Genomic DNA, 14,036 nt, shown 5'->3' on the forward strand with positions numbered 1-14,036 from the left:
TGGGTGTCAGGTCCCTCTAGTTTTAACCCTGCAGCTGAAAGCATAGCAGTTTCAGAGAAACTGTTATGTTTCACTGAGGGTTAATCCAGCCTCTAGTGGCTGTCTCACTGACAGCCGCTAGAGGCGCTTCCGCCATTTTAAGACACTGAACAACCATAGGAAAGCATTGAGTAATGCTTTCCTCTGGGCTGTTTGAATGCGTGCACGGCTCTTGCCGTGCATGCGCATTCGGAGCTGAGAGGCGGAGGGATCCCCAGCGCCATGGGAGTCCGGCACTGGAGAAAGGTAAGTGCTGAAGACACACACACACACTCTCACGAACAAATGCATACACACTAGCTAACAGACACACACATTTACTGACAGAGACACACTCAGCAGCAGACATACATACACACTCACTTACAAAACATAAACTCTCACTGACAAACACACACTCACTAACAGACATCAAACAGACTCACTAACACACACACACAAACACACTCAGTAACAGACACACACAGTAACACACTCACTGACACTCACTAGCATACACACACACTAACACAAACACCAACACTCACACACACACACACACTAACACTCACATACACACTCACTCACACACACACACACTAACACACACACACACACACACTCACACACACACACTAACACACACACACTCACTCACTAACACTCACACACACACACTAACACACACACACTCACTAACACACACACACTAACACACACACTCACTCACACACTCACTCACACACACTAACACTCACACACACTAACACTCACACACACTAACACTCACACACACTAACACACACACATGTTTTTTTTTCTTAATTTAATCCCCCCAGCCACCCTACCTTTTGGAGTGCTGAGGGGATTCCCTGGGGTCCAGTGGTGCTGCTGGGCTCCTAGGCGGGCAGTCAGGCTGGCCGGTGCGCGAGGGAGCACTCTCCCCTGAGTGCTTCCTCTTCAGCTCCCTCGCGCGCCGAGTAGGGATGCCGGCGCCGGAAGATGACGTCATCTTCCGGCTCCGGTATCAGTGCGGTGCGCGAGGGAGCTGAAGAGGAAGCACTCAGGGGAGAGTGCTCCCTCGCGCACCGGCCAGCCTGACTGCCCGCCGGGTGTAAGCAGGGCCAGCCTCGGGGGGCCCGGAGGTGGCCGGCTTCAGGGCCCCCCAGGAGAAGAGGCTGGCCCAGTGGCGTACATACCGGGTACATACCGACCCTGGTATGTACGCCACTGTTACTGGCTATGGGAGGATAATGTATAATAAACACAGGTTACTGGCTATGGGGGGGGAGTAATGTATAATAAACACAGGTTACTGGCTATGGGGGGATAATGTATAATAAACACAGGTTACTGGCTATGGGGAGGATAATGTATAATAAACACAGGTTACTGGCTATGGGGGGATAATGTATAATAAACACAGGTTACTGGCTATGGGGGGGGAGTAATGTATAATAAACACAGGTTACTGGCTATGGGGGAGATAATGTATAATAAACACAAACACAAAAAATAAATAAAATAAAAAAAAGAAATAAAAAAAATGAATGCAGCTTCAGAATTAATCTAAATTGTATGCTGTCTAGGAGGTGGGAGGGTCTGGGAGGGAGGGTCTGCTGCTGATTGGCTGGAATGTGTCTGCTGACTGCGAGGTACAGGGTCAAAGTTTACTCAATGATGACGAATAGGGGGCGGACCGAACATCGCATATAAAAAAAGAGACCAACAGTGTGTCAGCGCTATAGGATATAAAACATACAGTATGGCAGCACTCAATACCAGTGATACAGAAGTATACACAGAATATAGACAAATAGTTACCAAAAAAGCACGCTAAACTGATCTGTAAATATAGAATGACAAAGAATAGTGCAGACCATCTAAACCAAATCAAAATATGTATAGGGGAATATGGGGGAAAAAACTCACATTTACCAGAGCCCTATCACCCCTTTTTGGTAACTATTCGAACATCGCATATGTTCACCGTCCGTGGCGAACGCGAACGCGCTATGTTCGCCAGGAACTATTCGCCAGCGAACCGTTCGGGACATCACTATTTGCGTGGCATTTAGAGAAGAAGCACAATTTTATGAAGTTTGTAATGCAGGCTGAATATAGGCTAAGTAAGTAGGATTAATGTAGTGGGTCACGTTGAGGTCAGCGAGTAAAACATAAAGCATATATTGGTTCTTAAGTATGAAAGAGTTTGCTTAGCTATGCAGGAATAAACACTGTGATCACACTGAACAGGGGCTTAATGTGGGTATGCAGTCTAGCTATGTTATACAGTAGGTTCAGGTAAATGGACAAGTCACAGTTTGTGTTATTTGTTCACTACGTGCTACTGCTGGATTGTGGTAGCTCAACAGGGTGAAGATGTCAGTTAATCTCTGTGTGCCTAGAGTGGGTTATCTCATCCTATTCCCGTGATGGTCAGACTGGGTGCATGTGTGTACAGCAGGGAAAGACGTCAGGCTTAAGATCTACACGTCATGCATCAGGTAGGGCAAATGAGAGGCTATTCAAATTAACATACTGACTGCATGTGGATTTAAAGGCACAGGCTTATTTAAGGCTTGTCTGTCGCATGTGAGTCAATAACAAAAGTAACGGTTAATTCAAAGGGCAAAACAAATATTAAACATAACCATGTCCTTTGACAATATGGCCTCCACAGGGGTCCAGCAGATCAGGTAGATCTGGCTGACTTGTGCAGCAGAAGGTAAGTCCACGATCAGCCAACTCCCAACAACGAGAAGTGCAGAGAACCTGGAAGGTTGGTTGGTTGGTTGGTACCCGGGTGGTTTGTTTCTCCCTCCCCTTAAATATACAAAGACCGATTGTGTCTCCTGTGCGTGGGTGCTGTGGGTGGGCAGCAGTGGGTGCTGTGGGTGGGCCATGTGCGGGCAGGCTCACTCACGTGAGCTTTGTACTGGGACGCTTAGGGAGGATGCAGCGAGGCAGGGAACGTCCCCGGGGTTTCCCAGTGCTTTTCTTGGCTTGTAATGCAAGTCCCTTTTTCCCTACACACATGCCACTTCCAGCCCAGCTCTCCCTGGTAGCCGGTGCCTGGTTTCCTTTGATCTTCTTTCTTGTGGAGAGATTGCATATTTGCGGAGTCTTCCGGCATCGAAGTGCTACCTGGACATGTGGCCCACTGTGTGAGCGTAGCTCCACGTGGGCTCTCCGCCCAGGTGAGGAACTGTGAGCTGGAGCGGCTGCAGGAACTGATTGTGTGACAGGGAAGTGAGTGGCCATGGGGTGCTCGCTCAGCTTTGGGAGATCGGCCACCTCTCCATTTCACTGGCTTGCCGACTCAACAGGCCTTAGGGTTGGACCGATTTACTGCTTGTGTATGTTCTGGTCCGGGCAGAAAAGATTGTACCAGCCGACAGCATAAGTACTCATGTAGTTTAAGGCCAGTGGTAGCCAGAATAGAGCGTTACAAGGCTTAATATTAGCGCCATGTGTCCTGAGCTACTGAGGGATACGTCCGACCATCTTGGCTGTCAGCCCGTCCCGTCCCCCCCCCCATTTTCAACTTTTTATCTTTTTTACCCTTTCCCATTTTTTTGTTGTCTTCCCTTTTAAAGTGTTTCTTTGAGAAAATGTATGTAACGCTCAATTGTTGATAAGATGGAAACAACTGCAGATTTCTGAGTTTGATAATGTTTATTACTTTAAAATAAAAAAGATAATCAAATTGAACTGTCTCTTTAATTCCTGGCAGGTTATAACCAGCAGCGGTGTTTGAAGTTGTTTTAGGATAAGGTAACTTTAACACAACCAGCGAGAAGTTCCAAATTAGGATGCAGATAATTAATAAGTGGAGCAGATAGCAAACCACTTAGATTAGAGATGGTTATATATTAAACTTGAGCCAATCTGGTTTACTTAACTTATGAAGGAGTGATAATCCAAATTGGTGATGGAGGTTCCACAGAGGATCGAGGTTGCAACAGGCAAGAGAATGTCCAGAAACAGTCCGAGGTCGTAGGAGAGGAGAAGGAGGGTAAATGATTAAACAGTCCGGGTCCGATACACAGTAGAAGTAAATATCCAGTTTGAAGTTCGCGGGAGCTTTCGAGTTGATCAAGCACTGTGGTGTTGACGCGGACTCTCTATGAACCCTGGGAACGACCACGTCATAGGAGGGGGAGTGGCCGCGCTCCGAGAACCCGGAAGTCCACGGTTAGCGAATGCCGGAAGGTCTGACAGAACCCCCCTCATAAGAAGCAGCCACCGGATGCTGTCAACGAGGTCTGGATGGGTAGCGAGCATGGTACGCGTTGATAAGTCGACGAGCATGCACCGCGGAGGACGACACCCATGAGTCTTCGTCAACACCGTAGCCCTTCCACCGGACAAGATATTGTAAGGAACCACGATGGATTCGTGAGTCGAGAATCCTCTGAACCTCGTATTCCTCTTCACCTTGTACCAGAATGGGATCAGGAGTGGTATGAACATCCCTCATGAAAGGGTCGGAGTGGTGTGGTTTAAGCAACGACACATGGAAGACTGGATGCAGTTTCATGGTAGGTGGAAGTTTCAATCTAACCACGTTTTCGTTGATGAGTGACAATATACGAAAAGGGCCAAGGAAGAGTGAACTTAGTTTCTTTGAGGGACGGTTGGTAACAATGTTTTTTGAAGAGAGCCATACGAGATCACCAACCTTGTAAGTAGGGGAAGGTCGTCTACCAGTATCGAAAAACTTTTTCTGAGCAGATGATGCATTTTTAAGGTTATCACGTAACTTGAGGAAGAGGGCAGACATGAACGAGTTATGGTTGGAGACGTATGGATTAGAAGAAGGAAGTCCTTGATCGGGAAATGAAGAAGGATGGAATCCAAAATTTGAGAAAAATGGAGTCATTTTGCTACTAGTGTGTACCGAGTTGTTGTATGAGAACTCTGCCATTGGTAACCACGTGATCCAATCATCTTGTAAATGAGAGCAATAACACCGCAAGTATTGTTCAAGACATTGGTTAACTCTCTCTGTTTGTCCGTTAGTTTGAGGATGATAGGCTGAAGATAGTTTACGTTGAATGTTGAGGGAGGAACACATCTCATTCCAGAATTTGGAGGTGAACTGAGTTCCTCTGTCTGATATGATTTCTTCAGGAAGGCCATGGAGTTTCACGATGTTGTTGATGAATACTTTTGCAAGTTCAGATGAAGAGGGTAATTTCTTTAAAGGAATAAAATGGGACATCTTGGTGAAACGGTCCACCACCACCAGAATGGTAGTATGATGTTGCGAAGGAGGGAGTTCTACCAAGAAATCCATTGAGATGGACTGCCAAGGTCTTTCTGGAACAGGTAGGCTCAGTAATTGACCGAATGGTGGATGATGGTCAGATTTTGATCTCAGACAGGTTGGGCAGTTTTTGACATAAGATTCTATGGTTCTGTCCTGGCGAGGCCACCAGTAATATCTTTTAGACAGCTCCAGTGTTTTTCTTGTACCAGGATGACCAGCCAGAGGGGAATCATGAATCAAGGAGAGTATTTTATTCCTAAACAAGGGAGGAATGTATAACCTGTCTTTGAAGTAGTACAACCCGTCCTTTTTTGATAGATTGCCTTGTTTGGGAAGTTCAAGATCTTCTTCCTTAAGATGTTTAATATCATCAGTTAATGACGAAATAATACCTATGATTTTAGGAGGTTGAGTTTCGTTTACAGGAAGATCTTGGTGAATTCTGGACAGGGCATCTGCCTTTTTATTTCTGGATCCAGGTCTGTAGATGATTTGAAAATTGAAACGGGAAAAGAAAAGATTCCAGCGTACTTGTCTGGCAGAGAGTGTTTTGTTGGAATGAAGATATTCAAGGTTCCTGTGGTCGGTATAAACAATTACAGGAGTGTGTGTGTCTTCAAGTATGTGACGCCAGTTTTCGAAGGCAGCTTTAATGCTTAATAATTCTTTTTCTCCTACAGGATAATTTCGTTCAGCAGGAGACAAAGATCGTGAAAAAAAAGCTACTGGATGAAGAGGATCTTGAGGCGTTTGGTGTTGAGAGAGGACAGCCCCGATAGCTGTATCAGAAGCATCCGTTTCCATGACGTAGAGAAAAGCAGGATTAGGTAGTTGAAGAATGGGAGCACTTGTGAATCTCCGTTTTAATTCATCAAAGGCTGCTTGAGCCTCTTCGTTCCAAGCAAAGGACCGTTTACTGCTATTGAGCAGGTTGAGGGGATGAGCAACCTTAGAGTAATTTTTAATGAACTTCCTATAGAAGTTGGCAAATCCCAAAAAACGTTGTAAGTCTTTAGTATTAGTAGGGGTAGACCAGTTGACAATGCAATCTATTTTGGAGGTATCCATACTTATTGAATGAGGGGAGATAACATATCCCAAAAAAGTGATTTCATTGACTTCAAATATACATTTTTCTGGTTTTGCGTATAATTTGTGTGTTCTTAATCTGGATAATACCCATCTCACGTGTTTTCTGTGTTCTTCAAGGTTGTTGGAGTAGATGAGAATATCATCTAAGTAAATGATGACACAAACGTCTAGGAGATCACGGAAGATATCGTTGATGAAATGCTGAAAGGTTGCAGGGGCGTTACATAGTCCGAAGGGCATGACAAGATATTCGTAAAGACCATATCGGGTTCTGAATGCCGTTTTCCATTCATCATTGGCCTTGATTCTAACAAGGTTATATGCCCCACGAAGGTCAAGTTTAGTGTAGATGGTAGCTGTTCTTAATCTTTCAATCAACTCATTGATCAGGGGAAGAGGGTAACGATTCTTAATAGTTATTTTATTTAAAGACCTGTAATCGATGATGGGGCGTATAGTCTGGTCCTTGTTCCTCACAAAAAACATGCTGGAAGCGGCTGGTGAACAGGAAGGTCTAATGAACCCCTTCCGGAGGTTTTCATCTAGGTATTCCTTGAGGGTTTTTAGCTCTGATTCAGAGAGGGGATAAATATGTCCAAAAGGGATAGGAGCACCAGGAACAAGGTCAATCGGACAATCATAGGGTCGATGAGGAGGAAGTGTCTCTGCTTCCTTTTTACTGAACACATCAGCGAACTCCGAATAGCTGGAAGGTATAGTGGATTCCCTAGTAACATGCAAAATGGGGATGTGTTGTAGACATGTTTTCTGGCAATATGCAGAGTTAAACGTGAGAGAGAAAGGAGCCCAGGTAATAAGTGGGTTGTGAGTCCTTAACCAGTCTATCCCTAATATTATAGGATAAAGAGGAGAATTTATGACATCAAAAACAAGAAATTCAGAATGGACATAATTAGTAGTAGTCCTTAAAGGGACAGTTTCAAGGCGAATGGGCCCCGAGGAGATTAAGGAGCCATCAATAACTCTGACAGAGACGGAATTACGTTTTTGAACACAAGGAATTTTATTTTTTGTAACAAAGGATGAGTCCAGGAACACCCCATTAGCACCGGAATCAATAATGGCCTTAGTCGTAATTCTTTCTTTGTCCCACTGTAATATGAGAGAGACAGAGGAGAAATGAGAGGTTGGTTTAGAAGGAAGTACACTCATTATAGTCGTGGTAGAACCATGCTTACCGCCTCTTGGACGTTTCAATAGGGGACAGTCTGGGACCACATGTTCTTGCGAAGCACAGTACATGCAGAGGTTCAGTTGTCTTCTTCTGGTTCTCTCTTCTGGAGTAAGAGGACTTCTCACAACCCCTATTTCCATAGGTTCAGCGGAAGTTATAGGTTTCTCCGGTGCCTTTGAAGAGGTGAAGGGTTTTTTCCATAGAGAGCTAGTGAGTGATTTCTCAGCTTTTCTTTCCCTAAGTCTTCTGTCGATACTGATTGCCAGTTGAATAAGTGTATTCAGTGTAGTAGGTAGTTCAGTTCTGGAGAGCTCATCTTTGACAGCTTCAGATAATCCAATACGGAACTGGTTACGTAGAGTTATGTCATTCCACTGAGTTTCAGGTGCCCATCGTTTGAATTCAGCAATGTAATCTTCAACAGGCCGGTTTCTTTGCTGCAGTGTTCTAATGGTTAAATCTGCAGTCGCTTGTTTGTTTGGGTCTTCGTAAAGGAGAGACATGGCTTCAAAGAATTCATCCAGAGAATCCAATATGGGATCATCATTCTCAAGAAAGGAATGAGCCCAGGCCATGGGTTCACCTCTCAAAAATGAAATAACGGAACAAACTTTAGATCTTTCTGTAGGATATGATCGGGGTTTTAACGCAATCAACAACTTGCAGGAATTGATGAACTCTCGGTATTGGGACCTGTCTCCAGAGAATTTTTCGGGGTTGGAGACAGCAGGGTCACTAGCCGAGTGTGTAACTGTGTGAGGAGTATGGGTTTGCAAGTCCCTTACATAAGTAAGGATTCTTTCATTGGTGATCTGTAGATCTTGCATGCCTTGAGTGAGAGTATCCACCCTTTGGTTTAATCTGGTGATTTCAGAAGTGAGATCTGCTGTATCCATTAATTAGGCTTGATCAATCTGTAACGCTCAATTGTTGATAAGATGGAAACAACTGCAGATTTCTGAGTTTGATAATGTTTATTACTTTAAAATAAAAAAGATAATCAAATTGAACTGTCTCTTTAATTCCTGGCAGGTTATAACCAGCAGCGGTGTTTGAAGTTGTTTTAGGATAAGGTAACTTTAACACAACCAGCGAGAAGTTCCAAATTAGGATGCAGATAATTAATAAGTGGAGCAGATAGCAAACCACTTAGATTAGAGATGGTTATATATTAAACTTGAGCCAATCTGGTTTACTTAACTTATGAAGGAGTGATAATCCAAATTGGTGATGGAGGTTCCACAGAGGATCGAGGTTGCAACAGGCAAGAGAATGTCCAGAAACAGTCCGAGGTCGTAGGAGAGGAGAAGGAGGGTAAATGATTAAACAGTCCGGGTCCGATACACAGTAGAAGTAAATATCCAGTTTGAAGTTCGCGGGAGCTTTCGAGTTGATCAAGCACTGTGGTGTTGACGCGGACTCTCTATGAACCCTGGGAACGACCACGTCATAGGAGGGGGAGTGGCCGCGCTCCGAGAACCCGGAAGTCCACGGTTAGCGAATGCCGGAAGGTCTGACAATGTAATAGCAATAATTTTTGGGGAAAAGTAACCAGGGCCAGACTGGGGATACGAAGCATCCCTGGAAAAAAATCTATGCCAGCCACATAAGTCATTGTGATATGTAGGGTGATATATAGAAGGCGTATGCCTGAAGTTGTCCGAGGGATTTTAAGCCTATTTAAACCCAGCAAACCCCTTACTTACCTGTCTTCGACGATTTCGGAAATTCCCTCCCACCACACCCTCTTTATATATCATTATATCTGGGTGGGCCCTCTTTTGCAGGCCTAACCTCGCGTCGGCAAGGTTTCGGCACACCTCAACCGACTCTTATTTATATAAAACTACACACACTTTAATGTGCGCCCCTTCCATAATCCCGTACACAAATATATATATATATATATATATATATATATATATATATATATAGGCAATTGAAACAGTTGGCTAAATAAAAGCTGTTGTACCTTGCACTCAGGCTTCAAAGTTGTGTGACCAGGTGCATCACCAGGGCTCCAGTATCCAGGCAATTGAAACAGTTGGCTGCACTCTCAGATTTCCTTAAAACGAAACTTTTATTGAAATATTTAAGAGAAGATCAACGTTTCATCCCCTCTTGTGGACTTTCATCAGGATCATGATGAAAGTCCACAAGAGGGACTGAAACGTTGATCTTCTCTTAAATATTTCAATAAAAGTTACGTTTTAAGGAAATCTGAGAGTGCAGCCAACTGTTTCAATTACCTGGATACTGGAGCCCTGGTGATGCACCCGGTCACACAACTTTGAAGAATGAGTGCAAGGTACAACAGCTTTTATTTATAATAATATTAAAAATATTAGTTCTTTCAGGATAATGAAATTATACAGTAAAGCATACGCACATGCAGACACAGACAATCTTACTGATGCACACAAATAGGCTCATTGACAAAGAATCTCAATGACACACACAGACAAGGTTACTGGCACACACACAAATTTAGTACAGACAAACTCTGATACACACACAAGCTTACTACAGACAAGCTCACTGTCACACACACACACTCACTACAGACAAGCTCACTGATGCGCACACACTCTCCCTACAGACAAGCCCATTGACACACACGTGCTCTCTACAGAAGAGCTCACTAACACACAGATTCACTACAGACAAGCTCACTGACACACACAAACTCACTAGCAGACGCACACACACAGAGGCTCCCTTACTAGCAGATGCTCGCACACACACACACACACACAGATGCTCGCTCGCTCACTCACTAGCAGATGCACACACACGAAGGCAGACAGTCACTGACACCGAGGCAAACATCCAACATACAGAGACAGGCAGACAGTCACTGACACCGAGCCAAACATCCACACATACAGAGACAGGCAGACAGTCACACACACAGGCAGACAGTCACACGCACGTAGACAGTCACACACAGACAGTCACACACACAGTAACACACACAGTCACACACACAGGCAGACAGTCACACACACACAGGCAGACAGTCACACACCGACAGTCACACACACGCGCAGACAGTCACACACACGCAGACAGTCACACACATGCAGACAGTCACACACACGCAGACAGTCACACACATGCAGACAGTCACACACATGCAGACAGTCACACATGCAGACAGTCACACACATGCAGACAGTCACACACACAGTCACACACACACAGGTAGACAGTCACACACACACAGGCAGTCACACACACACACACACACACAGGCAGTCACACACTGACACACTGACCTGCTACTTACCTCCACATCCCTTGGAGCACCTGGAAGCTGGTTGTTGGGGAAGCAGGGACTCCTTCCTGCTTACCATGCTGCATTAGCCAGGCCCCCCGCCGCACAGCAAGCTCCGCCCCGTCGCACACTAGGCTCCGCCCCACTGCAATTTTTTTTATTTTTTTTAATGATCCCGGCTGGCCATGTGTGAGCTGTGCCGGCCACCTGGCTCCCCCTGCTCCCATGGGGTCCTGTGCGACCGCAGAGCTCAAACATAGCCGGCCGAGATCACAGGAGCCTAATCACTGAATGGGGCTGTCAGACCAGCCCCAGGTGCCGCAGCCCACCGGGAAATTCCCCGGTATCCCGGTGGGCCAGTCCGGCCCTGAAAGTAACAACATGCTTAACAGTATAAATATGGGTCCCAAACATTTTAAATTTGTTGTAAACATATGTGTACCAATATATTGATTCTTAATATACAACAGTGCAGAACCGACTGCACCAAAGCAGAAGAAATACAGGCATATGTGGACAAGAACGACCAAACTGTTCTATGATCACTCTATGGTCCACAGTCTTTTGGGATCTATCCTCTTTATCGGTGAGATTGCACCACCAGACTCAGCTTCTCCAGAGAGGGGACAAATTTTTTTAAGCAGTTCTTAATTGTCCCTCAGTCATCAACATTGAAGCTATTGTCAAGATGCCCAAGATTTCAGTCAATCACTTCAAGTACCAGCTGTCAAGTGGCAAAGCCCCAAGATCAAATGCCATACCAGCAGAGGTGTACATTTTTGGAATTTACTGAACTGTTCCAGTTGTTCTAGAAGTGGGCATCCATTCCACAAGAATTTAGAGATATGTCCATCATACACCTCTATAAGAAGGGTAATTGCCAGGTATGCGAGAATCACCATGGAATACGTGGCTGAGCCGCAGGCCATGGTAGAAGAGCTTCTGTTCCCCTACCCGGTCTAACAGGAAGTGCTCAAAGAGCGCACAGAACTGCTTCCTGACAAACAGGGGAGAGGAACAGAAGCTCCTCTACCTGCGGCGTGGCCATGCTACAACAAGGTACAGGGAGGGCTGGGGGCTAATGGGACACAAGGAGGGCTGTGGTGGGCTAATGGGACACATGGAGGATTTGGGAGCTAATGGGACACATGGAGATTTGTGGGAACTAAGAGCCACATGAAAGGGGCTTTGGGGAGAAAGAGACATACAGAGGACCTGGAGAAAGGACACACAAAGGGGTTTGGATGAATAAAAGTTACACAAGGAGTGGCTGTAAGAGACACACAATGAGTTTAAGACACATAAAGGGAAAAAAAGGAGATAAGATATGCTAAAGCAGGTAAGACAATTAAAGAGGTGATAAGAAACACAAAAGGGGGCAAGATATTCAAAAGGGAAGTTAAGAGAAACAGGCGAAGATGTATTTTTTGTAGTGGGGGAATGCATCTTTGCCTATGTCTCCTTGTAACCCAGGTCTTCAGAACAGGAGACTATACCGAAGATGATAGCATGATGACTCATGTACTGGTGGACAGTCATCAATGGCATCAAGCAAGGTTGTGTTTTAGCACCAACTCTGTTCAGCATGATATACTCTGCTACTCTGACTGATGCCTTTCAACACTGCAGTGAAGGGGTATGCCTTCAGTAAAGAACTGATGGGAAATCATTCAATCTGAGGTGACTGAGTGCCATCACAAAGGTGAAGGAAATTGTTCTCTGAGACTTTCTCTTTGTCGATGATTGTGCTCCGAATGTTAGTACTGAGTCAGAAAGAAAGCCAATATAAACATAATTCCATCAGCTTGGGACAACTTTGTTTTCACCATTAACAACAAGAAGACTGAGGTCATGCAACAGCCAGCTCCCCACACTGTGTACTTATAACCACTCATTAAAGTAAATAGACAGAACCTTCAGGCAGTGGACCATTTCACTTGGCCAGAACTCTTTTCTGAATACTGCCACTTGATGCTGAAGTACACAGCAGATTTGTTAAAGCCAACTCTGCCTTTGGCTGGTTGTGCTTCAACATTTGGAAATGTCGAGGGATCAGCCTACCAACAAAGATACATAAATATAAAACTGTTGGATAGTCTGAACCTACAAGGGGAGCCAATCTTGGTTTTAGTCAGCATACCCGAGACCTCTCCATCTATGTAATGGGAGATTGAGGAGAGACAGGGCAACTAGTTCAAACTGGTCTGGCAGTGTCCCTGGGACAATGCCCTTCTAGGGATACAATAGGACAGGGAAAAGGGGGAGGGGAGAGGCACAGACAAGCAATACATTCAACATACCCTGCACCAATAATGGGCACAGGATGACCAAAACACAAAAATATCTGGGGACCCACAGATAGTGTTTGCCTTCCATCCCCAGTGATGGTCACTACCGCCTCTGAAAGTCTGTGCTAAGGATAAAGAAGATGGCTTGCAAAGACTGCAGACCAAACTTTTTTTTTTCAAGTCGTTTTATTTTTTATTTTTTAGATACACTAGTAATGGCAAGAAGCATAAATAAATGCATGTTTTTTGGGGGTATATCTACTAAATAGAGATGTATTATTAGTAGTAGTAGTGTTATATGTGCAATGGGGGGGCGGGGGGTGGGGGATTTATAGATTTTTCATTTAATGGGACACACTAGGAATTATAGCCATTTCATCTGTAAATGTTTATATTGCAAAAAAAAAAAAACACTCAGTTTTTCAGTTCACTTTGAATTTCTTACCCCAGGGCTTTAAAATGGAGCTTGTAACTCCACCTACAAGCCCTGACAATCATTGAACCATGAATAACATTTCATGTCTCTCATACTAACTCAATTTAACCTTTAGTGAGGATACTTAATACGTAGGTAGTCTAAGGCTAAAGGTAGAATAAAAGTGCAATTTCCAGTGAGTTATAATTTATGTATGTTTAGAGGGAGAATAAAGAATATTGTTGTCTAGCCCTCCATTGCATTGAGCAGAGTCAAACTCAATTAAAAACATTACGAATGCTTAGAATTCTGGTTTCCAGTAGTGAAATGCATGCACATATACATACAATGCTGTAGTTGAATGGGACAAAGAGATTTTACATTTAAACTTATTTTGTTAGCCCAATACCTATATATTTCTGTTATACATTCTATGGTCAGCAAAAGCTCTATTATGCATGTAAAGGTATTTTCTA

General features: G+C 44.4%; 1 protein-coding gene across 1 annotated transcript in view; it reads left to right on the top strand.

Moving 5' to 3' along the window:
• Positions 1–14,036, top strand: part of LOC134601732 (collagen alpha-1(VII) chain-like) — a 414,484-nt gene that overhangs the window by 344,648 nt on the left and 55,800 nt on the right. The window lies entirely within an intron of this gene.

Source organism: Pelobates fuscus, chromosome 3 (assembly GCF_036172605.1).
Source record: "Pelobates fuscus isolate aPelFus1 chromosome 3, aPelFus1.pri, whole genome shotgun sequence".
Lineage (NCBI taxonomy): Eukaryota > Metazoa > Chordata > Amphibia > Anura > Pelobatidae > Pelobates > Pelobates fuscus.